This window comes from Eublepharis macularius, chromosome 8 (assembly GCF_028583425.1).
Source record: "Eublepharis macularius isolate TG4126 chromosome 8, MPM_Emac_v1.0, whole genome shotgun sequence".
Taxonomy (NCBI): Eukaryota; Metazoa; Chordata; class Lepidosauria; order Squamata; family Eublepharidae; genus Eublepharis; species Eublepharis macularius.
This window is the reverse complement of record NC_072797.1, coordinates 133,640,986-133,665,533: the sequence shown is the minus strand read 5'-3', so window position 1 is coordinate 133,665,533 and position 24,548 is coordinate 133,640,986.

Sequence of the window (24,548 nt, the reverse complement as noted above, 5' to 3'; positions counted from 1 at the left end):
GCTCGACTCTGAGGTCCCTCCTGGTGGTCCTTTGAGGGTCTGAATGGGGCCCCAGTTCTTAGCACTGAGCACCCTCGTCCTGTCGAGGCGGTCCAGGGTCAAGGCAGGGGCCTCTGTCTGCTCTCTGCATTCTCTGCTCTGCGGCGGGTGGTGCCTCTTTTTTGGGACCCAGAATGCAATTCTCAGGGATATCCACTTGGTTGTCATCACCCCCTCCCTTCTCAGCCTCTCTCTCCATCCTCCCCTTAGAAAGCTAAAGAGAATGCCTGCCAGGCCTTTCCCAGCAGAGGGTGGATTTCTTAAGTCCTCAAGAACACCCTTTCTTTCTAGGGCAACCCCTTTGGGGTGGACTGGATTCTCACCGCCAAAAAGTGTGAAGCCTTATGTTGCCTGCTGACCTGCACTGGCTCAGTCGGCTCTTGCTGGTTCCTCTGCACGGACCCCTCACCCTTTGCATCCCCCCCTCCCTCAGAGCCGCATCCTCTGCTCCAAAGTCTGCACATGGTGACTCCTGGAGCTCTGCCCCCACCCCGAATGCAGATTAGGATGCCCAGTGGAAGAGATTCTGTGCTCCAGCCAAGGAGAGGGCAGCAAAGCCTCTCCCGGAAGGAGTCCAAAGGGCTCGGCTGGGGCATGGGCTGTGAGCCAGGCCAAGGGAGCCCCCACAGAGACAAGGACCTTGGCAAGTGAGACCAAGCCTTCCCCCTCACCCTGCTCCCCCCAAACCCCAGACAGACACTTACATGAAAAGCCAGGAGGCGGCAGGCATAGGACAGCAGGGAGCTGTACAGGGAGAGGGCTGTTGATCTCACCCCTGCCCTCCTGTTCTGCATCCAGTAGGACAGATGCTGTGGAAAGAAGCAACGCTTCCGAATCAGGCCCCCGGCTCTGTGCCCACAGCTGTGCCCACCCAGGACTTTGCTCCTCTGCAGAGAAATCTCCTCCTGTGGGATATCTGCCTGCATCCATTCTGGGATTGTGACCTCAGGACAGGGGGAAGAAAGGAAGGCACCACTTCTTCCCGGACAAGTTCCTGTGCCTTGCCCAGAGAAACTGGAGGATGGGTCAGCCCCAAAGGTCCATTCTCCCAGCTGCACCCCACACAGGCCCAGTCCACACGTGGCTTAACCGTGCTTAGACTCCAAGGCACAACAGGAGACGCTCCCAGGAACCTCTCTGGGGCAACGGCCGGGGCACGTCATGAGGTGGGGAGTTCCAGCGTGGCCAGTGGGGAAGTGGAGGGGACGGCCTCTCCTGACCCCCGGGGATCGTCTCTTCCCTGATTGCTCCATCCCCTCTTCTCTTACACACTTACGTCAAGTAGTCCCACCAGATGCAGAACAGAGGGCAGCCCCCTGTACAGTCCCTGCAGCATTTCCAGCAGGGCCTCCTCTGCCTCGCGATGGAGGGTCTGGAAGGAAAGAGGGGGTCAGCAAAATTACTTGCTTGCTTTCCTGTCCAAACAACCCTCCGTTGGAATTGGGCTCATGGCTGGTGGAGGCACTGCAGCTGAGGCCTCTTTCCCAACCACCACTACCCCCTTTCAGATCTGAGGAGCAAAAGAATTCCTTGGAAGGCCTTTTGGATCCAAGGCTCCCAACAGACAAGAAATTGCCTGTCTCTGGAGCTGTTTGTTTATTGCCCTGAGGCTGGAGGCTTGCCTCTTCATCCCTAAGTCCTGGGGGTGAGCAGAGAGGCTGGTGATAGTCGCTACCAGGCCTGGATCGCTCGCTTGCCCCTTTGGCGGTCCCTGGAGGGTCCCTGCTGGTTGGGGATTCCGGTTGCGGCAGCCCTGGGTTCCCCAACAGAGGACAACCCCTCCTCCCAGAAAGCCACTCCGGCAGGAACATACCTGGCTGGCTGCATCCTGGTGGCCTGGGCTTTCTCCGATGATGACCCGGAAAGCCCAGGCCACTATGGACCTTTCCAGGTCCCACGAGAGGGCGGGCAGGAAGTGGCTGGCAAGGAAGAGGAGAAATGATTGGACTCTGCCGTGCGTGGGAGGGAACGAACTCTCTGGGCCTGGCCCCCCCCCATCCAACCCAAAGCCTAGGCAAAGCCCCAGGTCCACACGCTGACTGAGGGGGACCGGCAGCAAAGCCCACCCACAAGAGGCCAGTCGGGGCAGAGAAGCCAAAGGGGGCCTCTGGATCCAAGGGCCGGCCTTCCTCGGGGTGCTCAAATGACTCCTGCGCCCTTGCTGGCCAGGAAGAATCATTCCCCCAAGAGAGGCATACCTGAGGCTGGTGATGGCCTTAAGGCACTGGAGGAGCAGGGGCGAGGTGGTGAAGAAGTCTGACATCATGATGTCCTAGGAGTGACGAAGAGGCAAACACAGCTGACCGTAGCCCCTAGCAGCCCCACGAGCACTCCTGTCTCCCGCTCTCTCCACCCCACAGGAGTGGGTCTTGGCTCTTGGGCCTTCCTTAGCCCTGCGCACAAATCCTCAGAGCAGGAATTAGTCTCTTGGAAGGGAATGCATTGCGGGACTCAAATGCCTCCCGCTCAAATCACAACCCCAAGATCACTCAGAATACAAAAAGCCAGAAAACAGCGGACGGAATGCTGAATCCCAGCCAATGGCCGGCAGGCAAGGATGTCCGGGAGAGGAGAGTCCGTCCCAGAGAGGCTGCCTGCCCCCCCACCCCACAGTCTCTCTCCTGGACTCTCGGGCCTCCCGTCCCTGAGAAGGAGGCCCTCCGCATAGCCGCCTCACCATCAGGCAGCTTCCCATCTCAGCAGGCTGTCCACGGGAGCTGAGAAGCTCACTTGGAAGTCCACCGGGCGGATAAAGGCCTGGTGGGAAAAGCACGCACCCCCACCTGCCCCGTGTGCAGCAAGACTCTGGGAGAGGTGGGCACGAGCCTCCACCACATGTCGGTTGCCTTCTCCATCGGAGACATTGCCTTCTCTGGGGAGACAGCAGCCCTGCCCTACGTGTGCCAGTGGCCCTCGCCCTGCTCTCTCTCTCGCTCCTTCCACGGGAGGGTGGCCAGGCCCTTTTCCTGGGCTCCTTTGGCCTCCTGGTCGGCCCCCAGGAAGAGTCACAACGTCTTCCCTCCCGCTTCTCTCTGCTCCAGCCACAAGCCGGCAGTGCCCCCATCTTTCCCCCTCCTCCCCTCCGATCTCCTACCGCCCTGTTCCCACTGGAAGCGGCTCTTGGATTCCACTCACTTTGATCTTCTCCACCACCTCTTCCTTCGGGCAGGGGAGATGGTATTTCCCCTGCCGCTTCCCCTGCTCCGCCAGGCAGATGACGTCTGCCAAAAACCCACTGCTCACTCCCTGGAAGTAGCAAGAGTCAGGCTGTTAGCAGGGCAGGGACCACCCCGGGGCCCACGCTGAGGTGATGGGCCCAGGGGGTCCTCACGTTTCCATCAAGATTCTCTGAAGGAGTCCCTCTCGCTTGAGAGTGGTTGATCCCCCATCCCAAACAGGCCTCTGAAGAAGCGGGGGTGGGGGGCGTGCCTCCTACCACTCCTTGCCTTCGTGGCCCAGGGAAGAACAGCAGGCTGAGCCAGCCGGATTTGCTCCCTGGCCAAATATCCCTTCTGGCCACCTTGGAGGCCGCTGGGTATTACCTAGGGGGACACGGGGAGCAGACCGCACCCTTCGGAGGCAGAAGCACTCCGGAAGCCAGCAAAGAAGCTTTCTTTGGGACCAGGAATCGGGGCTCCAAAACGCCCTCTTCTTCTGTCAGTACCCTGCACCCAGCAGCCAGATGGGCAGACAGGGCCCCTGTGCATCTGGCCCGACCTGGCTGCCATGGGGTTTGGGGTCTTCTGCTCCCAAAGGGAGTGGAAGAAGAGGGGTGGCATTGGGGGTCCCTGGAGGCTCAGCAAGGGAATGGAAATGGCCATGGGCCTTCTGGAGGGATATGGATGCCGGGGGGGGGTGTTACCTGGCCACGCCCTCTCATGTGGTCCCGGATGGCCTTCTTGAGGGCCCTTTGCCTTCCTGATGTACAGGCTTTTAAAAGTTGGGAAGAAAGAGATGGAGGAGACAGTGAGACCGGGAAGAGTGGTGCTTCCTTCCACCTTCCAAGCTGTCTTCCCCGTCACCCCTCTCCATGGGCTTCCACACAGCTTAGAGCAGTCACACAGTCTCCTCAGGGGTCCGGATGGATCAGCGGGGATGGGGGGTTGGAATCCTCTTTGCTGACCTCACGGGCTCCCCCTGCTGTTTTGAGAACAGTAGAGCAGGCTACCCTTGGGGGTGAGTCCAGGGATTTCACTCCCCTTTGCCCCTCTCGACACAGCAGGGGGACACGGGCTGGGGGTGGGGTGGGGGTGACAGCCTCTCGGGGCTTTCTTGGGCCTGCTTAGGCAAGGGAGACCTCCCCTTCCCCAGAAGCCAGGCAAAGTCTGGGGAAGAAGACTTCCGGTGGATCTGGAATTTTGGGGCCCAGTGTCCTCCTTCTGCTGTCTTTGGCCTCTTCCTTCTCCTCGAACGGGTCCGTCAGCCCGAGGATTGCATGCTATGGCCTGGGCCGGGAGCCTCATAAGCAGGGAGGTTTCTATCTGGCTTCAGCATTGGCCCCACATCCTGCAGCATCAGCCAGCTGAGCGAGGCTCCTAAGAGCTCCAGGGAGGGCCCACTCTGATCTCTCTCTCTCTCTCTCTCTCTCTGCCTGGTGTAGCCCCCAGCACTGCCAGGGCTCTGCAATGTACACCCGGGAGAGCTGGAAGGGTCCCGGGGGGGGGGGCTGGTGCTGGGCAGAGTGGGAGCCTGAGCCTTCTAGAGCAGGTGGGGAGGCCACAGGGAAGCAACCCCCCCCCTGCCAGGACGGACAGATCAGCCTCGTCCCCCGACACACTCCCCAGGGCCCGCAGCATCTCCTCACCAGGCGCTGCCTGAGGCTGCGGCGGCTCCTCATTGGTGGGCAGGGGGAAGATTTTACTCCCCCCCCCACACCACCGCGCCACTCGTCGGCGAAGCCTAGGAGAGAGCAAGAAGGTGAGAAGTGGGCCTGGCAGCCTCCTCGCTCTCTTTGGGCGCTTGCTGTGGTTTTGGGCTGCTGGAAACTCTGGGCCTGGCAGGCACTGGTGGTCCCCTGGAAGGATTGTGTGATGGGCACCTCAGGGAACCCTCAACTCTGGGCTTTCCTGGGGGTTTCCGGGTGACCTTTCTCTGAACAGGGAGGGCAGCTCTCCCCTCTGCTCGGCTGGGGAGGGGGAAGCCCGGTGTCTACTTCTGCTCTGCTGTTCTCCCCCCTTCACAGCCCAGGCCTGCTTGCAGCGTGTCCTGCTGTCGCCTGCTGCCTCGCCTCCTCTCTTCTGCCTCTTCCTCCATACCAATTCGATGCAGAGGCCGTGAGGCATTCTTGATCGTGGTTCGATACAATCCTTATTGATCGATTGACTTGGTTTATACCCCACTTTTCTACCCGGGGGCCGGGGATCCAAAGTGGCATACATCTTCTCCAATTTGCGCTCACAACTTTGTGAGGTAGCTTAGGGTGCGAGTATATGACTGGCCCAATGGTACCCAGCCGATGTGAGAGGCTGGTGAGCATTCAACCCTAAGTGCTTCCCGGTCAGAGTCCCTAACAACAGCCCTGAAAGGTAGGCCGTTGTGAGTCCTCCCCCGATTGCTGAGAAGTGGAATGCCGAAGGGGAATTGGTGTCTGAAGAGGGATTTCAGCCCTCCATCTCCCACGTCACGTCAGCCTTTCTGCTGCAGCAACTGCTTTCTGCAGCTCACGGTCTGATGGGGCACTGAAAACTCTGAAACAAGTCCAGCTTTCCAATGGCCGACTGCCAGGAGTGAAGGCAGGTGTGCAACGAAGGCAGATGAGCCCCCCATGTCTCATGGCTTGCCCGACGGCAATGGGGCCTCTGTGTGTGCGGAGGAGCATCACAAGCACAGCTTTTCTTCCCTGCCTAGAAAACCTGGGGGTTGCCTGGGATGGAGAGCTGGGGGCCCCTTGTGGACAGGCGGGAGGAGGAGAAGCCCCTTCCAGGGCAGAAGGTCTGGGAAGCAGTCCCAGGTAGCCTCATGGGGGCCTGAGCATCCCTTTGTTGAGAGCCCTCCCTGGCTGGGGGAGAAAGGAAGGGAGGGAGGAAGGAGGAAGGGAGGAGGGGAGAGGCAAACAGATGAAATGAGAGGAAATCTCACTTACATCAAGAGGTGCTTGCTTCTAGAAGCCATCTGGAAGAAGACCAAAGAGCAAGAAAGGCTATTAGTCCCAAGCGGAGAAGAATGGCTAGTGAGCCGCAGTCGCTAAACTGCAGCCCAGAAGGCATACAGAACCCGAAAGAGAAGGAACAGAATCAGCATGGCTGACGGAGGGCCACCTAGTCCCTGTTTGAAATCCTCTGGCGGAGGAGAGCTCGCCACTTCCCGAGGGAGCCTGTTCCACTGAGGAACTGCTCCAGCTCTCTGGAAGTGCTCCCTAATGGTTAGCCAGACACCGTTTTGCTTTAATTTTTGCCCACTGGTTCCGGTCCAATCCTCTGGTTCAAGAGAAAAGAACTTGGCTCCATTCCCTATGTGACAGCCCTTTAAATACTTGAAGAGGGCTGTCGTTTCACCTCTGGTCCTCTCCTCCCCAGGAGAAACAGACCCAGCTCCTTCAACCTTCCCCGATAGGACTTGAGCTCCAGAACTCCCCAGCCATCTTGTTCGCTTCCTTCGGACCCCTGCTGGCTTCTCAACAGCCTTCTGCAACGGTGGGGCCCCAAACAGAACACAACACTCAAGACTAAGCAGAGCCGCGTGAAGGGAAACTGTGACTCCACCGTGATCTGGACCGCAGGGGTGTGATGCTGCCCCCCCCCCCCGAACTGCATCTCCTCCTTAGCTGCCACCTCTCTCTGCTGACTTGCTTTCAGGGGATGGTCTGCTAAGGCCCCTCGGTCCTTTTCTCATGCTCTGTTGCCGAGACAAGGCTCGTCCCTTCGAGAATGTTGCATTTAATTCTTTCTACCTAAATGCAGAACTGGACGTTTCTCTTCGTTGAAATTCATTTGGTTAGTCTTAGCCCAGCTTCCCAGCCTGTCCAGATCTTCCTGAATCTCCTGCTGGATTAGCTCCCCCCCCCCCCGATCTAGTTTTGTCTGCACATTTTACGGAGCGCCCCCTCCATTCCCTCCCCCAAGCCATTTAAAGAGGTGTTAAGCAAGACAGGGCCCAGGACAGATCCCAGGGGCTCCCCCGTGTCTCCGGGCTCTGCTTAGAACGGAGGACTTCATAAGCCAGCACTTGGCACGGGGCCTGGAAGAAGGCCAGCGACCCTTTTTGCTACTCCACACAGGCCCCTCCCTCTGACGGGGGTCCCTCAGCTGGGAGGTTTCCCTACCTCGCTGGGTGCGGTCACATGAACCACTGCCGGGGAGGGGGGCTACCAGAGAGGAGGCTGGACCCCGTCTCTTAGCAACCGCCTCTGGGCCTGCCCTGTCATTCCCAGGGGGATAATGGCATTGATGACATCAGACGTTGCTTGGCCTTCAGGAGAGGTTTTGCGCATTAAAAGCCAGCACTTAGAGGAGACAGGTTCTGGTCAAAATATGAACCACCCCACAGCTATTTGCGTATTAAATGTATATACCTCCTTCAGTAGGAACTTTCCAAGTGCAGAATACCCTCAGAAGCCTTCCTCTGTCCCGTCACAAAGCCTCTGGAAGGTTCCGTGGCGCCCAGGGCCTTCCGGGGCCCATAAGAGCACCTCAGAGCTCCTGGCTGAAGCTTTGCTGTTTACGCTGTTTTGTGCCTCCAGACAAAAGGAAAGACTTGTCCTACTGCATGGAATTAAGTTTGCGAGCCGGACCTTATTTACAACACAAGTTCCTTCGTGCAAGCAACAGCCATGCACTTTGGATCAGCCATCATATGAAGATCCTCCAGGAATCCCTCTTTTACCACAGGAGTCAATAGAGACGGAGTGTTGAATAGATTCCCCATGAATAAATATCGCTGTCACAGAGGGAAAATCCGAATCCCCAGGATCATAAATGAGAGGATTGGGAGGGGACGGAGTCTCCTCCCAAAGTCATCTGAAGTTTCCCCTGATGACCCCCCCCCCCCGTTTTCAAGCCTCCTCCTCCTCCTCTTCCTGCCCCCTTATTCAGTTTAATGTTCCCTTCCTGCTTTCCTAACCCCGTTCTATTACACAGAGTTTGGGAGTGGGTCCTGTGCCGGCCGCTTGGGCACGAGGGGGAAAGGGCTGGGGATGAGCCCTGCAAACCGGCTGAAACCAGCAGAGACGAGGGAGAAAACCTTCTCCCTTTCAACACTGAAATAACCAGGGTGTTTCTAGAGCCGGCTTTGATTTCCTCTCCTGGTGAATTTCTTTCTGTCTCTCTAACACACACATGCACGTGTGCACATACAACACACCCAACTGCCTGAAGAGTCTTGGCTCGCGTTCTGGGCTCACTTCCTCCCACCGCCGATTCTGGAACACAGATCCCTCAATTGAAAGGAAAGGTCCTCAGCATTATTGTTCTGTTTGGTTCACATGCTGATGACAAAGAAAGGGGCATTGAAAGGGGGAGGGAAGGGGTGTTGCATTGAATCGGGGCGCGCTCATCCTACAGAGTCAGGGGATGAGTTTGGGGTTGGAGTTCGTTAATCAATCCCGTCCTGTGGCTCTCCTTCCCGCCTCACAGACATGCTGTAGCCAGTCTACCGGATCAGAAATATTCACAGACTTGGAGAGAAATCTGCAAGAAATCTGCAAGGCAGGAAAAGTGTCTCTAACTTTGGTAGATGGATGTTTGATACACAAACCTGTTTAGAACAAGAGAAAAGAGCAGGAGACCAATAACACCCTGAAGGCTAACAACATTCACTGTAGATGCAGAGGAGTTAGCCGTGTTAGTCTGTGGTAGCAAAATCAAAAAGAGTCCAGTAGCACCTTTAAGACTAACCAATTTTATTGTAGCATAAGCTTTCGAGAATCAAGGTCTCTTCGTCAGATGCATGATACAGAGACTGGTCAAATATAGAAGAGGAGGGAGAGAAGGGGAGGAGAGAGAAGAGGCAATTTGGGGGGGAAAGGGGAGGGTGCAACCAAAACATTCCTTTGCTAGTATATGTAAACATCTCCTTTTGGTGTGTGGATCAGTTGGCTTCAAAGGAGTTTGCCCTGTTAGTTTGTAGCAGCCAAACAGCTAGAGCATCCAATTCCAATGCAGTGTGAGCCTTCGATAACCACAGCTCTCCCCGCCAGATGCATCTGACAAAGAGATCTGTGGTCCCCAAAAGCCCACGCCAGGTCCCACTGAGCTCCCCCAGACCCCGCCTCTGTAAAGGAAATCTGTTACCTGTGATAATGTGATAACCATTCATAGTCCCTATTCAGTCCCAGCTTGACAGAGTCAAATTTGCATATGAATTCCAGTTCAGCAGCCTCCCGTTGGATTTTGTTTTTGAAAGGTTTCTGTTGAACTACAGCGACCTTTTAGTCTTTGATGGAATGTCCTGGTAGATTGAAGTGTTCTCCCACTGGTTTCTGGACGTTTCCATTTCTAATGTCAGATTTGTGTCCATTTATTCTTTTGCGTAGAGGTTGGCTGGTTTGTCCAATGTACAGAGCAGAAGGACATTGTTGGCACATGAGGGCATATATCAGATTGGAGGATGAGCAGCTGTAAGAGCCAGAGACAGTGTAGTTGATGCCATTGGGTCCTGTAATTGTATTCCCTGGGTAGATATAAGGGCAGAGCTGGCATCTGGGTCTGTTGCAGGGCCTGGTACCTGTGCTGGTGACTCTGCTGGTTGATTCATGGTTGTGAGTGAGAAGTCGTTTAAGGTTGGGGGGCTGTCTGTAGGCAAGGAAAGGTCTTCCACCCAGGGCTTCTGAGAGAGAGGTATCATTTTCCAGGATGGGTTGTAGCTCGCTGAAGATACGTTGGATGGGTTTGAGCTGGGAGCTATAGGTGACAACCAGTGGTGTTCTGTTGTTAGTTCCTTTAGGTTTGTCCTGGAGCAGACTGTTTCTGGGTACTAGTCTGGCCCTGTTGATTTGTTTCTTCACTTCATTTGGTGGGTCCTGTAGTCTCAAAAATGCTTGTTGTAAATCTCTTAAGTGTGAGTCACGGTCGAGAGCATTGGAGCAGATACGGTTGTAACGTAAGGCTTGGCTGTAGACAATAGATCGAGTGGGATGTTTAGGGTGGTAGCTGGAGGCATGTAGATATGAGTATCGGTCTGTTGGTTTCCGGTATAAGGTGGTATTTATTCGTGCATTATGTAGTTGTACAGTGTTGTCCAGGAAGTGTACCTGTTGTGTAGAGTGGTCCAGGCTTAGGTTGATAGTAGGGTGAAAGTTATTGAAGTCCTGATGAAATCTCTCAAGAGCTTCCTTCCCATGAGTCCAAATGATGAAGATGTCATCCAGGAATTTTAAGTATAGTAGTGGTTCCAGAGGATGGGAGCTGAGGAAGCGTTGCTCCAAGTCCGCCACGAATATGTTAGCATATTGTGGTGCCATGCGTGTGCCCATGGCTGTGCCATTAATCTGTAGATATAAGTTGTCACCAAATTCGAAGTAATTGTGAGTGAGTACGAAGTGACAAAGTTCAGTGGCGAGGTGTGCTGTGGTTTTGTCCGGGATGGTATTCCCTATGGCTAGCAGTGGGATATTGGTGTATAAAGCCTCCGCATCCATGGTTGCTAGGATGGTGTCATCTGGTAGGTTGTCAATGGACTGTATTTTCCTGAGGGCAAACTCCTTTGAAGCCAACTGATCCACACACCAAAAGGAGATGTTTACATATACTAGCAAAGGAATGTTTTGGTTGCACCCTCCCCTTTCCCCCCCTAATCGCCTCGTCTCTCTCCTCCCCTTCTCTCCCTCCTCTTCTATATTTGACCAGTCTCTGTATCATGCATCTGATAAAGAGAACTTGATTCTCGAAAGCTTATGCTACAATAAAATTGGTTAGTCTTAAAGGTGCTACTGGACTCTTTTTAACATTTACAGTAGAGTATGAGCTTTCGTGAGACACAGCTCAGTTCTTCAGATACAGCTAGAATTCGCCCCAATGTCGCTTCTGGCAACCTTGTATGCAGGGCTCCGTGGGAGGGGAGCGCTCTCCCTTCCTGAGGAATGAGGTTGCATTGAGCAGCCCTTCCCCTTTCTCTGGGGCTTCTTCTCGGCCTTGAAAGGGACAACTGATCTCGCAGCTAGCTTCCTTCTTCCAGCAACACATTTTCTTTCCCCTTTCTCTATTGCTACATTTAACACAAAGCAGCTTTACTAAGAAGTTTCTGTCTCAAGTCATGACTCAGGTGTCCTGCAGGTGCAACTACCTTATAGCAAGCTTCACAGTGACTGGCCTTGAGTTTTCTTCACGGTGATTAACATACACAGATTAACATTCTGCTTTGATCCGTCTGTTTCCAGTCTCGTTTTCTTGCAAATGGCGTTACAAGGGCTACATTCGCTCATGGGAATAAGAATGCGTAGCAGTATTAAAGGCACATAAAGTTATGAAATCGTGCTCAGTAAATCTACTTCCCACACCTCTAAACCTTTATTTTTGTACCTACTAATCTTCAAAAGCACAAACCATCTGTTCGATTCTATTTCCTGCAAAATGTCTACAAGGGGTTTCCCAGTAACAATAAATATATCCAATGTCTTTTCCCTGATCAAAGAGGTAAGTTTAGCCATCTTAGCAACTCCAAGATTTTCACCAACCATTCCTCTGTTGTCGGGAATGTCATAGTTTTCCATATATCCATCTCACTGCTGTGGTCATATACAAAAACAATATTCCATGTTGAGTAGCTTCTTGCTGTTTATCCATTAATCCCAACAAAAAGGCCTCCACAGGAAATAGTTCTGAACCCAGTTTGACCAGGCCATCAGATCCCTGCAGGCCAGGTTCAAGTGATTATCAAGCCGGAGTGAGTTTAACGGCAAGGATACAAGTGACCAAAAAAAGAAGGCCGGTTTACTATGGGCCAGTAATGACTCGGTGCTTGCACAGACCACCTTTACCTTTTACCTACTATTGCATACTTAACAGCACATTACTCTGCAGAAATTAACAGGCAAAGCTTTTTTTAAAATAAATTTTTATTAAAACTGTAAAACACAACTATAAACTGTTAAACAATAAGCATACAAAATTTAAAAACATGCAACAGGCAAAGCTTTTCATGCCATGGATATGAATATTGTTTGTACATCAAGTTTTTTATTAAAGGCACAACAGTTTCTGGTTGGAAAAATGAGTAATTGTAGCATTTCTCGCCCATGCCGTGCATTTGAGAACCGTACGATGTAAGAAGTGGTGGGGAGCTGGATGGCCACTCACTTCATACAATTCTTTTTTCATGCAGTCAGTTCACACATTCAGCAGTGACCCAACAAATGTTGAACTCATCAAGTGAAATCTTATGCATGTATGTGTGATTGGCGTCGAGGACGGGAGGAAGAGAAGAGAGAATCCCTTGCCTCTAAGGAGAATCGTTTCAGGCTTCTTCTCTATTATAACGCGGATGCTTGGAACATTGAGCTTTAGACATTTTTCACATTCATTCCCACCATATCAATACTGTCTCCGAGATCCTAAATTTCCCCCTGTGCTTTGAGTGTTTGGTATGGGCAATTCAGAAAGCTGTACGCATAAGGCTGCCAAGGTCCCCAGTGGGACTGGAGAATCACACAGCCCCAGCTCTTAAGCAGCAGTTCGGAGTAGTGGGTAAGAGTGGAGGGACTCTAATCTGGAAAACCAGGTTTGATTCCCCGTTCCTCCGCTTGAAGCCAGCTGGGTGACCTGGGGTCAGTCACAGCTCTCTCAGAGCTCTCTCAGCCCCACCCACCTCACAGAGTGATTGTCATGAGGATAATAAAACACACTTTGTAAACCACTTTGAATGTTAAGTTGTCCTGAAGGCCGGTATATAAATTGATTGATTGTTGTTGTTATAAAATGGCCTTTGGCTCACAGCAGGGTTTTCGGCACACTTTTTTCCCTGTCATTTCTGGCCCCGTACTGCTTCAATTTATCCCCTGATTTCCACATACATTTTTTGCCCTTAGTTTTCACTTTGGTCCCCCCTTTGGAGTAGGACGTGCTTCAGAAGAGCCCGGGAGCATCTCTTTTGTGTCTACAAGGAGCACCCATTTGAAAACAGCCACCTGCACTTGTTCTTATGGCTCCCAGCTGGTAAGCCAGGGTGTACTTGACAAGGGTACGTGACCTTGTTAACCTGTGCTAAAGGACCACTGATACTATCTGTCTCGGGACAGTGCAGAATTAACTGAATCCCATATGGAAGATATAAGTCCATAAGAGGGTGATATGGAGGGACCATCAACACTAGATGGATATAGGAGGAGTCTGTTCCTCACCAAACACCTGCCTGCGTGCATTTTTGCAGTACGTAAGTTGAGATAATGCCTTGACCTCGATAGCCCAGCTGAGCCTGATCTCGACAGATCTCAGAAGCTAAGTAGGGCTGACCTTGGTTAGTAAATGGATGGGAGACCTTCAATGAAGACCATTGGAGAGGCAGGCAACAGCAAAACACCTCTGTTAGTCTCTTGCCATGAAAACCCCACGAGGGGTGGCCATAAGTCAGCTATGACTTGAGTGCACTCCCTACTACTAAGTTAAGATAATAGCTTACATCTGTATTTTGGACCCCACATATCTTGGACCATGCATCTGTGATGCAACATTCAAAAACATAATGAGGGAAGTCTGGAAGGAGGTAGCATGTAAAAGGCGTCTGCAGAACAATGGAGCTGAGCAAGGAGGAATCATGGACGTGATGAGATGTGTACTGAGAAGACAATGTTTCACCAAGGGGTTATTTATTGTTCATGGCTGGAAGACCAGCATACCAGACTCACAGGGCTTTTTTTCTGGGAAAAGAGGTGGTGGAACTCAGTGGGTTGCCCTCGGAGAAAATGGTCACATGGCCAGTGGCCCCACCCCCTGATCTCCAGACAGAGGGGAGTTTAGATGGCCCCCCGCGCCGCTCAGCAGCGCAGAGGACAATCTCAACTCCCCTCTGTCTGGAGATTAGGGGGCGGGGCCACTGGCCATGTGACCATTTTCAAGAGGTTCCGGAGCTCCGTTCCCCCGTGTTCCCCCTGAAAAAAAGCCCTGCAGACTCCTGTCCAGGTGAACATGCCCCACTTTTTAATTCAAGGCCCAATGTGCACTAAAAGAGTCTGAACAAGGGAGATACTTTCCTTCTGCCGTTACTAGCTCAATGCCTAAGGAGCCAGTGGCTCAGGTTTTTATATATTAATTCTAGACGACAGCCACATGTGGTTGAATAATGCCCTGTTGTTGCACCAGAGCGATCATTTGCAAGCGGTCTCATGATTGCTATAGCTCAAGGATACCACAATATCCCATTATGTACGGATGTTTCATTTGAAATGGGTGCTGGAGGAGAGTTTTGTGGATTCCGTGGATGGCCAAAAAGACTAATAAGTGGGTACTGGATTAAATCAAGCCTGAATTTTCCCTAGAAGCAAAAATGACAAAACTGAGGCTATTGTACTTTGGTCACATCATGAGAAGACAAAATTCTCTGAAAAAGTCAACAAGGCCAGGAAGAGTGGAGGGCTGTAGGATCCCATCCCAAAACGAGATGGTTGACTGCATCAAAAAACCGACGTCCTCCGATCTGAGCAAGTTCTTTTCTGGAGGTCTTTCATTCATAGGGTTGCCATAGGTCAGAGGTGACTTGATGGCACATAACACAACGTGGATGGGTAACCCTAAGCAGTGGTCTACCTAAAAGCAGTAAGGGAACGTGGACTGAGCGCCAAGACACTGCTACAAGTTTAGAAGGAGCACGGATCCAGATGGGGTGAAACCCAGAAATCACGGAGAATAAGCAGAATTCAAGCAATTGTAGCCTCAAGCTTTTACAACGCTACAAAATATTTAAAAGCCTCCCAAACAGTCAGCTATTTCAGCTATCTGCAGTCTGCAGCTGTTTCACGCAAGAAGGGAGACAAGAGGCCAAAGAGGTAAAGCCGCAGAGAAAGCAAGAAGAAAACAGCGATTGGATTTGTGAGGATCCAGGAGGACAGAGCATCTAAGCAGCAAATACCAAAAGGAGAAGACAAGACTTGACATAATCCTGCAGCTACATGTGTATGGTGTGATGCAACAACAGAGGCAAGGCATCCGAACAACAGAAGCAAGGCATACAAACGACATCGCAGGACAGGGTTTTGCCAGATTCTGGTCACATCACAGGAAAAGGGGCAGAATTCTGAAAGAATGTTTTCTTTCTGAGCTGGGAAAGAGGGAGGGGAGAAGGTAGAAGATCAGATTTATACCTTGATGGGAAAAGTAGACATCTGGTCCTCAGAAAAGTTGCAGAAGGGAGGAGGTCTTTAGACAGTGGTGCGTTTGAATCCTGTCTTTGTAATTTAAACCATTTGCATTGCCCACCAAAGGGCCCCCTCTCTCCACTTCCTTGTTCTGGGTCGGATCAGGAAAGAGAGGGGCTTTGGGTGGGCAATGCAAGTGGTTTAAATTGTGTCTTGATATGCTTCCGTGGTGGGTGAACCTTTGCTTGGGAATATGGCCCCTTCCCAGCATGAAGTTAGGCTGCTAAAGCTGGGGGGCATTAGTTGCCGCCCTGGAAGGAGGGAGGCAGCACCAGCCCTTCCTTCCACTCCAGGGTTGGGCTGGGAGGACGGAGACAAGGGCCTCGGTAGGCTGCTCCGCCCTGCCCAGCCGCCGTTGGGAAGAGTCGCCCGGCCTGAGCAGAGCAAGTTTCTCTTGCTTCTGTAATTAAGACTTGTATTTGCCGTGGTATGTAACCTTTGGACTGTATTTCGATTGCATTGTACATCTGATTTTTTCATTAGGAACGTTTGCTGTCTGACGACGCTCTTGCCAAAGACCCGAAACAGGAGTTAAGCTGCCCTGTTGAGCGTCGGGCTGCAACTTCTTGCGGCAAGTCCCGCAGCTTCACTACGTTCTCCCGTCAGCGGAGAGGTCTCCAGTACTTCGGACGGAGACGGCACCGGGAGGAGCAAGAAGGATTACCTATTTCGACTGGAGACGTTCTCGTCTGCTGGACGTCTGCCTTTTTTGTACTTATTCCATTCTTGAGCACTTGGCACTTTAATACACTATAAATTGTGTAAATTGGTGGTGCTGAGTGTAATATTGTTGGTCCTTAGACTGATTCGCTGTAGGTTTATTATTGGTATTAGAAGCAGAGCAGGTGGCAATGTCGTCCCCTGCCATAACCCAGGTGGTATTAGTGGTGGAGGAGGTGGCAGTGCCCACCTCATGCCTTCACCTGGCTGGGATCAGGGGCAGAGCAGGAGGCAATGCCTGCTACCAGAATGAGCCACTGAGCAGGCGGCAATGCCCAGCTGGGATCATGCTCGGAGCAGGCAGCGATGCCTGCCCCCTTCACCCAGCCGTAGTCAGGCACAGGACAGGAGACAATGCCTCTGCCTTTACCCGGCATGGAGCAGGCATGGAGCAGGTAGCAAAGCACACCACCCCTCCACGTGGCCGAGATCAGGCCGATCAGGCGTGGAGCAGATGGCAATGCCCACCGCTCTCCTTCACTGGGATCAGTGACGGAGGAGGAGCGAAAGCCTGCCTGCCCGCCTTCTCCTTTCTAGAGCCCGTTGTATTCCCCCCCCCCAAACGGGCTTTGTTGCTAGTTCAAACATAATAATACAGAAATGACGTCTACTATTTGGGATGCTTATAAAAATGATACGGAATGAACTGAGCATTTACTGCCGATAACATTATACAGCAGATACAGTTGCTAACATGCCAGCAGAGGAGACCTGGTTTTAAATACTTTTGGCACCAGTGTTAGCGCTAATGTGAGCAACTGAGCAATTGCTCACAGCTTCTGACTCCTCTGCTCACAGGTTCTCGGCTGAAGCTCCCAGGTGCGAACTCCCAGGTGGCCCCGCCCTCCCCCTCTGCCGGCACCTGCGGGCAGGCCCAATAGGGAGGGAACCTCCACCTGCTGTGGCTGGCTTGGCCTCAAGGCCTGCCCGCCTTCTCCTTTCTAGAGCCCGTTGTATTCCCCCCCCCTCAAAACAGGGTTTGTTGCTAGTTCAAACATAATAATACAGAAATGACGTCTACTATTTGGGATGCTTATAAAAATGATACGGAATGAACTGAGCATTTACTGCCGATAACATTATACAGCAGATACAGTTGCTAACATGCCAGCAGAGGAGACCTGGTTTTAAATACTTTTGGCACCAGTGTTAGCGCTAATGTGAGCAACTGAGCAATTGCTCACAGCTTCTGACTCCTCTGCTCACAGGTTCTCGGCTGAAGCTCCCAGGTGCGAACTCCCAGGTGGCCCCGCCCTCCCCCTCTGCCGGCACCTGCGGGCAGGCCCAATAGGGAGGGAACCTCCACCTGCTGTGGCTGGCTTGGCCTCAAGGCGGGGCTAGAGAGCTCCTCCAACTGGCTTTCTGGCTGAGGAACGGAGAGGAGCCGAGCGATGGAGCCCGGCCTGACCAGTGCAGCATGAAACCGCTGGGATTCCCTCAGCCGTGGGGAGGCGAGGGGAGGGGAGGCGAGGAGGGAGCACCTCAGCTGCCGCCACGGGGAAGGCGTCGTTTGGCCTCAGCACAGAAGGAGTCCCGCAAGAAGGATGTCGAGCAGAGGAAGGAGGGCGGAGGGCTGGGCTAAGCGCTCATCGCGCCCGTGCCCACCGATGGCCAGAGGAGGAGGAGGAGGAGGAGAAGGCCCATGGGGTGCTGAAGGAAGATAACTGAGCTTTGTTGTTGATGAGGCCTCCTCCAAAGTGACTTTTACAGCCTGGAATGCCGACTCGGCCACGAATCGGATCTGGCTGCCCCGCCTCGGCAAGCTGAGCGTCTCCATCTAAGTGGAATCACTGGAGGTAGACTGGAGTAACTCTGCTTAGGATCGTGCAGTTGGGGGTTGATTCAAGCATGGCCGCTTGGGGGCTGGCTCCAGCTTGGCTCTCTCCTTTTCTTTTTCAAAGACGACTCCTTCTCTGTAGGATCACAGGATCACAGCCATTCTTCGACCCCCACCCCACCCCACATCTGTATCTGAAGCTAAAGGGAGCTTCCAAGGGCAGCTGGCCCTGACTTGCCTTCTCTCCTGCTGCGGAAGCCGAGGGGAATCGGCTTCCCCTTGTTCACGGGGGAATCCATAGGTGCAGAATCAAGCAGGAAGCCTTAAAGATTTTGCAGGGTTTGAATCCAGCGGCACCTTAGAGACCAACAAGATTTTCAGGATAGGAGCTTTCCAGTGTCTTAAAGGCTGATACCCGGAAAATCTTGTGGCACCCGTAAGACTTACAAAATCGGTGGTAGGGTCTGAGCTTTCGTGAGTCACAGCACACATCTTCAGATACCATCTGGATCTCCCTCCCTGAAAATCTTGTGGGTCTCTAAGGTGCTACTGGATTTCACTCCTGCTGTTCTACTGCAGACCAGGAGGGCCACCAAACGGAAACTCTTTTGGTGCTTCAAAATCTCCTCCTTCGCTTTGTCCAAAACCAGGGGTTACCGGCCAGCTCCAGAGGTTTCAGTTTTGAGCCTGTTCACATTAACAGGCTTGCAACCTGCCGACGGGCTCAGTTTTAAGGCATCCTAATAATGACAGATCGAAGCATTCTAGAAATGTTTCCTCCTGTCACCCTGACTTCTTAAAGTTTAAATCGTATTTCGCTTGTGAGCCACCTCATGCAGCTCTCCTTACAGGTGGTCCATAAATACTTGCAGGAAAAATCAGTTTACAACCCTGTCTTTGCACGTCCTGTCCCTCTGAGCTGCAACACTGTGCAGTTCTTGTTTATTTGCCCCAGCAAACTGGCCAGTGGACTTCAGGCTATTGGAGTTGCATGCACAAAAGAACTAGTCTACAGGTGCCTTCAAGACTCACGTTTATTTCAGCGTGAGCCTCGGTGAGTCACTGCTCACTTCTTCGGATGTGGAAATCCAACTGAGAACCCTTCGTATGGGACAGGTCGGGCAGGGCGGGGATTAAGATCAAGGATGGATTCTGTCCTGAGTCTTTCAGGGGCAGATTCATTACGTGGGGAAAAGAAAACGCAAGAAGGATTCTCAGGTTGATTTCCATAATAAAGAAATGATGATATCTGCAGAAGTCCGCCCTGACTTACAAAAGCTCATCTTGAAATGTATGTGCTAGTCGTTGAAGAAGCATTTTTCCTTATTGAGGCTATAAACAATAACATAAAGGCTATAGACAATAAACATAGAAGATTAAAAAAACACCACCTTCTAAAAAAAGACACACTAACAATACATAAACAAGGGAAAGAAAGAAAAAACTAAAACTAAACTACAATTTGAGTTGTAATTTTCTCTGCAGTAAATATGAATCGTTTTCAAAGTCTTACTTATTTTAAGTTAAACATAAGTTTTCTCAGTTTTTTCTATTGTTCATGATTCGTAATCCATAAATCCAGATATCATCATGTCCTGATTATCTGTCCAGATATCATCATGTCCTGATGATGTCATGCAAAAAATCTATTCACGGTTTCCATTCAGTCAAAAATGGAATCAATAATGGATATGATGTAATCGATTTATTTTCCACACATTGTTATTGCATACTTTTGTTTATTACATATATTGAATTGAATTGAGATAAGAGTGGCTTCAATTACATACTTAGAGAGCCCGTGTTTTCCCCCTTTCCTTTTAAGACAGTTTGGTGTACTGGTTAACAGTGGTGGAGCTCTAATCTGGAGAACTGGGTTTGATTCCGCACTCTTCCGCTTAAAGCCAGTTGGGTGACCTTGGCTCAGTCACAGCTTCTAGGAGCTCTCTCAGCCCCACTCTTTGTAAACTGCTCTGAGTGGGCGTTAAATTGTCCTGACGGGTGGTATGAGATGAGCTATGAGATGATGATGATGATGATGATGATGATGAAGATGATGCTGATGATGCAAGGTTTTCAAAGGTGTTGGCCCACCGTCCCCAGCAGTACCTGCTCTGCTGGGGAGGATCTCACCAGGCTTTCAGGCCAAGGCCTTCCTTAGGCCTGGTTTCAGGACTCCTTTTAACGGGGATGTGCAGGGATTGAACTCAGGGCTTCCTATTCTTGCATTACTGCTCAGTTTTGTACTATGCTTCAGATACCCATTTCAATCCATGCTGGGCCCACAGATGTTTTATTGCTGCAGATATTAGAGCTCTGCTTTCTGGAAGGTCTCCAAGGAATACGGCGTAGTGATGGGAAGGGGCCAGAGTTCAGGGTTGGAATGACCTTTCCCCTCGCCTTTGGAGTCCTTCGTGCTGGGCAGGACGGGCCACTGGTCTGACTCTGGTGTTTTTTCATATATTGATCTGTTTTTGCTTCCCGAAGGACCCCCAGATTCCATGCCCATCCTCATCTCCTGGCTGAAGGAAGGAGGCCTCTTTCTCCAGAGCTCTACAGAAGGGCCTCCATCAGCAGGCAGCTGCTTAGACGTGGGAATCCCTTTCTGGGAACTGCAGCTAAGGTGCACAATCGAACTTTCCCTCTCCCTGCCCATTTCTCTTTGACTCCCTTTGATGAAGGTGCTGATCTCCCTCAGCCCAGGCGGGGGACAATTCTCTGCAGGGCAGCTCTGTTGGAAGGAGGCAGGTGTTGATAAATTGCCAAGGCACAGAAGACCGTGAGCTGTGCTGCTTTTCTCTCTCTGCCCAGGCTGAAGACAATGATCTGCAGGACAGCACAGTTTAATAGTGGCAGGTGTTGGTAAAGTCCTCCAGGCACAGAGGAGAAAGAGTGGCTGGTCTCTCTCTGCTCAGGTGGGAGACAATTCCCTTCACAGTACCACAGTCTGAAGGAGGCAGGGGTTGGTAAAGTGCTCCAGGCACCAAGGATGCTGGGCGGAGATGCTGGTCTCTCTCTGTTGAGGCTGGAGACAATTCTCATGGTACCACAGTTTGAAGGAGGCAGGGGTTGCTAAAGTGCTCCAGGCACAGAAGACATTGGGCGGAGATACTGGTCTCTCTCTGCCCAGGCTGGAGACAACTCTCCTTATGGCAGCACAATTTAGTAGTGGCAGATGTTGGTAAAGTCCTCACTCGTCACGGCAAGTCTCCTCACGGCAGCACAGTCTGAAGAAAGCAGCTCTTGGTAAAGTGCTCCAGGCACAGAGGAGGCAGAGGAGATGCCGGTATCTCTCTACGTAGGCTGCAGACCATTCTCCTCATGGCAGTGCAGTTTGAAGAAGGCAGCTCTTGGTAAAAGTGCTCCAGGCAGAGTATGGCGGGCTGAGATGCTGGTCTCTCTCTGCTCCGGCTAGAGAGAATTCTTCTCAGGGCAGCGCAGTTTGAAGAGGGCAGCTGTTGTTAAATTGCTCCAGTCACAGAGGAGGCATAGTGGAGATGCTGGTCTCTCTCTGCCCAGGATGGAGACAATTCGCCTCATGGCAGCACAGTTTGAAGAAGGCAGCTGTTGGTCAAGTGCTCCAGGCATGGAGGAGGCTGGGCTGAGATGCTGGTCTCTCTCTGCCCAGGCAGGAGACAATTCGCCTCACGGCAGCACAGTTTGAAGGAGGCAGCTGTTGGTAAAGTGCTCCAGACATGGAGGAGGCTGGGCTGAGATGCTGGTCTCTCTCTGCTCAGGCTAGAGAGAATTTATCCCACGGCAGCGCAGTTTGAAGAGGGCAGCTATTGGTAAAGTTCTCCAGTCACAGAGGAGGCTGGGCTGAGATGCTGGTCTCTCTCTGCCCAGACTGGAGACAATTCGCCTCATGGCAGCACAGTTTGAAGAGGGCAGCTGTTGGTAAAGTGCTCCAGGCATGGAGGAGGCTGGGCTGAGATGCTGTTCTTTCTTGGCCCAGGCTGGAGACAATTCTCCTCACTGCAGCGCAGTTTGAAGAGGGCAGCAGTTGTTAAATTGCTCCAGTCACAGAGGAGGCAGAGGTGAGAGGCAGGTCTCTCTCTGCCCAGAATGGAGACAATTCGCCTCACGGCAGCACAGTTTGAAGGAGGCAGCTGTTGGTAAAGTGCTCCAGGCATGGAGGAGGCTGGGCTGAGATGCTGCTCTCTCTCTGCTCAGGCTAGGGAGAATTCTCCAAACGGCAGCGCAGCTGTTGTTATATTGCTCCAGTCACAGAGAAGGCATAGTTGAGATGCTGGTATCTCTCTGCCCAGGCTGGAGACAATTCTCCTCACCGTAGTGCAGTTTGAAGAAGGCAGCTGATGGTCAAGTGCCTCAAGCACAGAGGAGGCTGCGCTGAGATGCTGGTCTCTCTCTGCCAGGCTGGCTCTGCCCAGATTGGAGACAATTCTCCGCAGGGCAGCGCTGTTTGATAGAGGCAGATGTTGGTAAAGTGCCTCAAGGCAGAGGAGGCAGCGCTGAGGTGGAGGTTGCTGCCTGTGCCTGCTGGAAATGGTTGTCCTACTGCCGCCTCTCTGGTGGAGCCCGACGGAGGGCGCCGAGGAGTGAAGGCAGAGCTGAGCAGCTGGTCTCTCAGCGCAGGAGTGAGGAGCCGCTCTCGATGGCTCCCAGAGAGGCTCGCTTTCAGGTGCTTGTGGTATGTGAAATGTTCAGTCTGCAGTCTGCTGGGATTGCCCACGAAGACACTCATGCTTCAGAAAAGCCACAAAAGAGTTCTGGCTGCGGGAAAATGTTTCAGTAACAAACCCCACTTTGGATAGGACCTAAGAGGACCCTGTGGAAGTCTTTTGCCTGTGGGAAAACTTTCAACCTGAGCTCCGTCCTCATTCAGCACTTGACCGCCCACCGGGTAGAGAAATATAGAGTTACCATTCCGCCACTCGGACTCAGGATTTTCCCCTTCCAGCCTCCGTCCGCTGCCACCTCTCACCTGAGCGGTGGAGGGAGAGGCACACGAAACAGCTCACAGGCCCCCGGAGCACCTCCCAGGGCTCTCCGGAACATTTCCACGTCACTCTGGGCATGATGTCATGCCCAGCGTGACTCGGCAGTGCAAGGTTGCCCCACAGCCTGTTTGATAACAATAGGCACCCGAGATTCTATCAGGGCCCTGTTTTTTCCAAATTGGCCGCGGGATAACCTGTTGCTTCTGCAGTGCGCAGACATGACATCACTCTCTGCGCAGTGCAGAAGTGTGGGGTCCCACTGGGGCCAATTGGATAAAAGTAGGCCTCCAAAATGAGATTGGAGGCCCATTTTTACCCAATTGGCTCCGGCGCGACCCATTGCTTCAGCGTTGTGCTAGAAATGACGTTATTTCCAGCTCAACGCTGAAGCGTGGGGTCCCACTGGGGCGAAGATGATCAACATGGGCTCCTCACACTAGATTGGGGGTCCTACTTTACCTAATTGGCCCCAGTGTGACCGGTCATTTCCCCGTCCCGCTGGGAATGACGTCATTCCCACCACGATGGGGAAAGGCTTTGTCACGCCAGGAGATGATTTGATAAAAATCAGCCTCCCAGACTTGATCAGGGGCCTATTTTTAACAGATCGTCCCCTGGTGTGACCTGTCGCTTCTCCGTCACGCTGGGAAAGACATCGTTCCCAGCATGACGCAGAAGCATTCGGAAGCACACATGCTCTCTGCGCGCATGCAAGGTGAGTACTTCCGCTGCACCCTCCTTCTCCCCTCCCCTGCTCTGAGCCGCAGGGCACTTGGCAACCCTAGAGAAAAGCCATCCCAAATGGCCAGATGGAAAGCCTCAGTCACCACTCCGATCTGAACTCACCCCTGAGAATCCACTCTGCAGAGAGCCGCCATCATTGTCAGATTATGGGAAGCCAGAAATTGCACATCCTTAATCGCCAGCAAGAATAACTGTTTTAAACCTTTGGGGGCTTTAAAGTCCTATTGGACTTTAATGAAGCATTGAAACAGCAAGACTGCTGTTTGGTCTGCTAGCTTGCTATTTTTACTTTTCTGGGGAGGAGGAGTGTGTCTTGGAGTGGGGATGTGGCTTGGAGTGGGCACTTTTAGTGCCCGCCTGGTCCTTGCCAGGGAAGGGGTGGGCACCTGGTCTGGCACAGGGGTGGGTATCCCCTCTGAACAGGGAGGGGAGCTATTGGGCCGTGTGCCTCTGTTAGGGGCCCACCGTTGTGGCGTTTTTTCCTCTCTGTCTGGTAAATCCCCGTTGGGGGTGGGGGTGGTTTTGGAGGGGGCAGCGGATGGATCAGCAGTCCGTGATTGGCTGCTCCTGTGTGTGCCACTCACAGGGGGCTCAAGGGCTGCCAATGCAGGATTGGTGGGTGGTGCTGGGAGTCTCCGGGCGATTCCAGGGGATTCGGGATCCTCCAGTTAAGGGTGAAGCTGGTTCAGGTAACGAGATGGAGGAGGAAGAAACCAAGGGTGAGGTTTAAAATATTACAGGATGAGAAAACAATGAGGAGAACGGGCTGTGCCAAACTTTAAGTTATATCACCAAGGGGCGGCCCTGGTTTGGATGACTGGCTGAATTATGATGAATCCGCGTAGTAGACGTATCCAGCTGGAGACAGAGAATGCCAAGGAAGGGATCCACAACTATCCACGGCGCAAGAAATCACTGAAATCTCTTCAAAAGCAGGATGGGACTAAGTCCATACTAAGAGAGGGACTCCTTAAAACATGGTAGAAACAGACCGAGCCCGCCAATTTCCCCCTTGATGTCGCCCGGA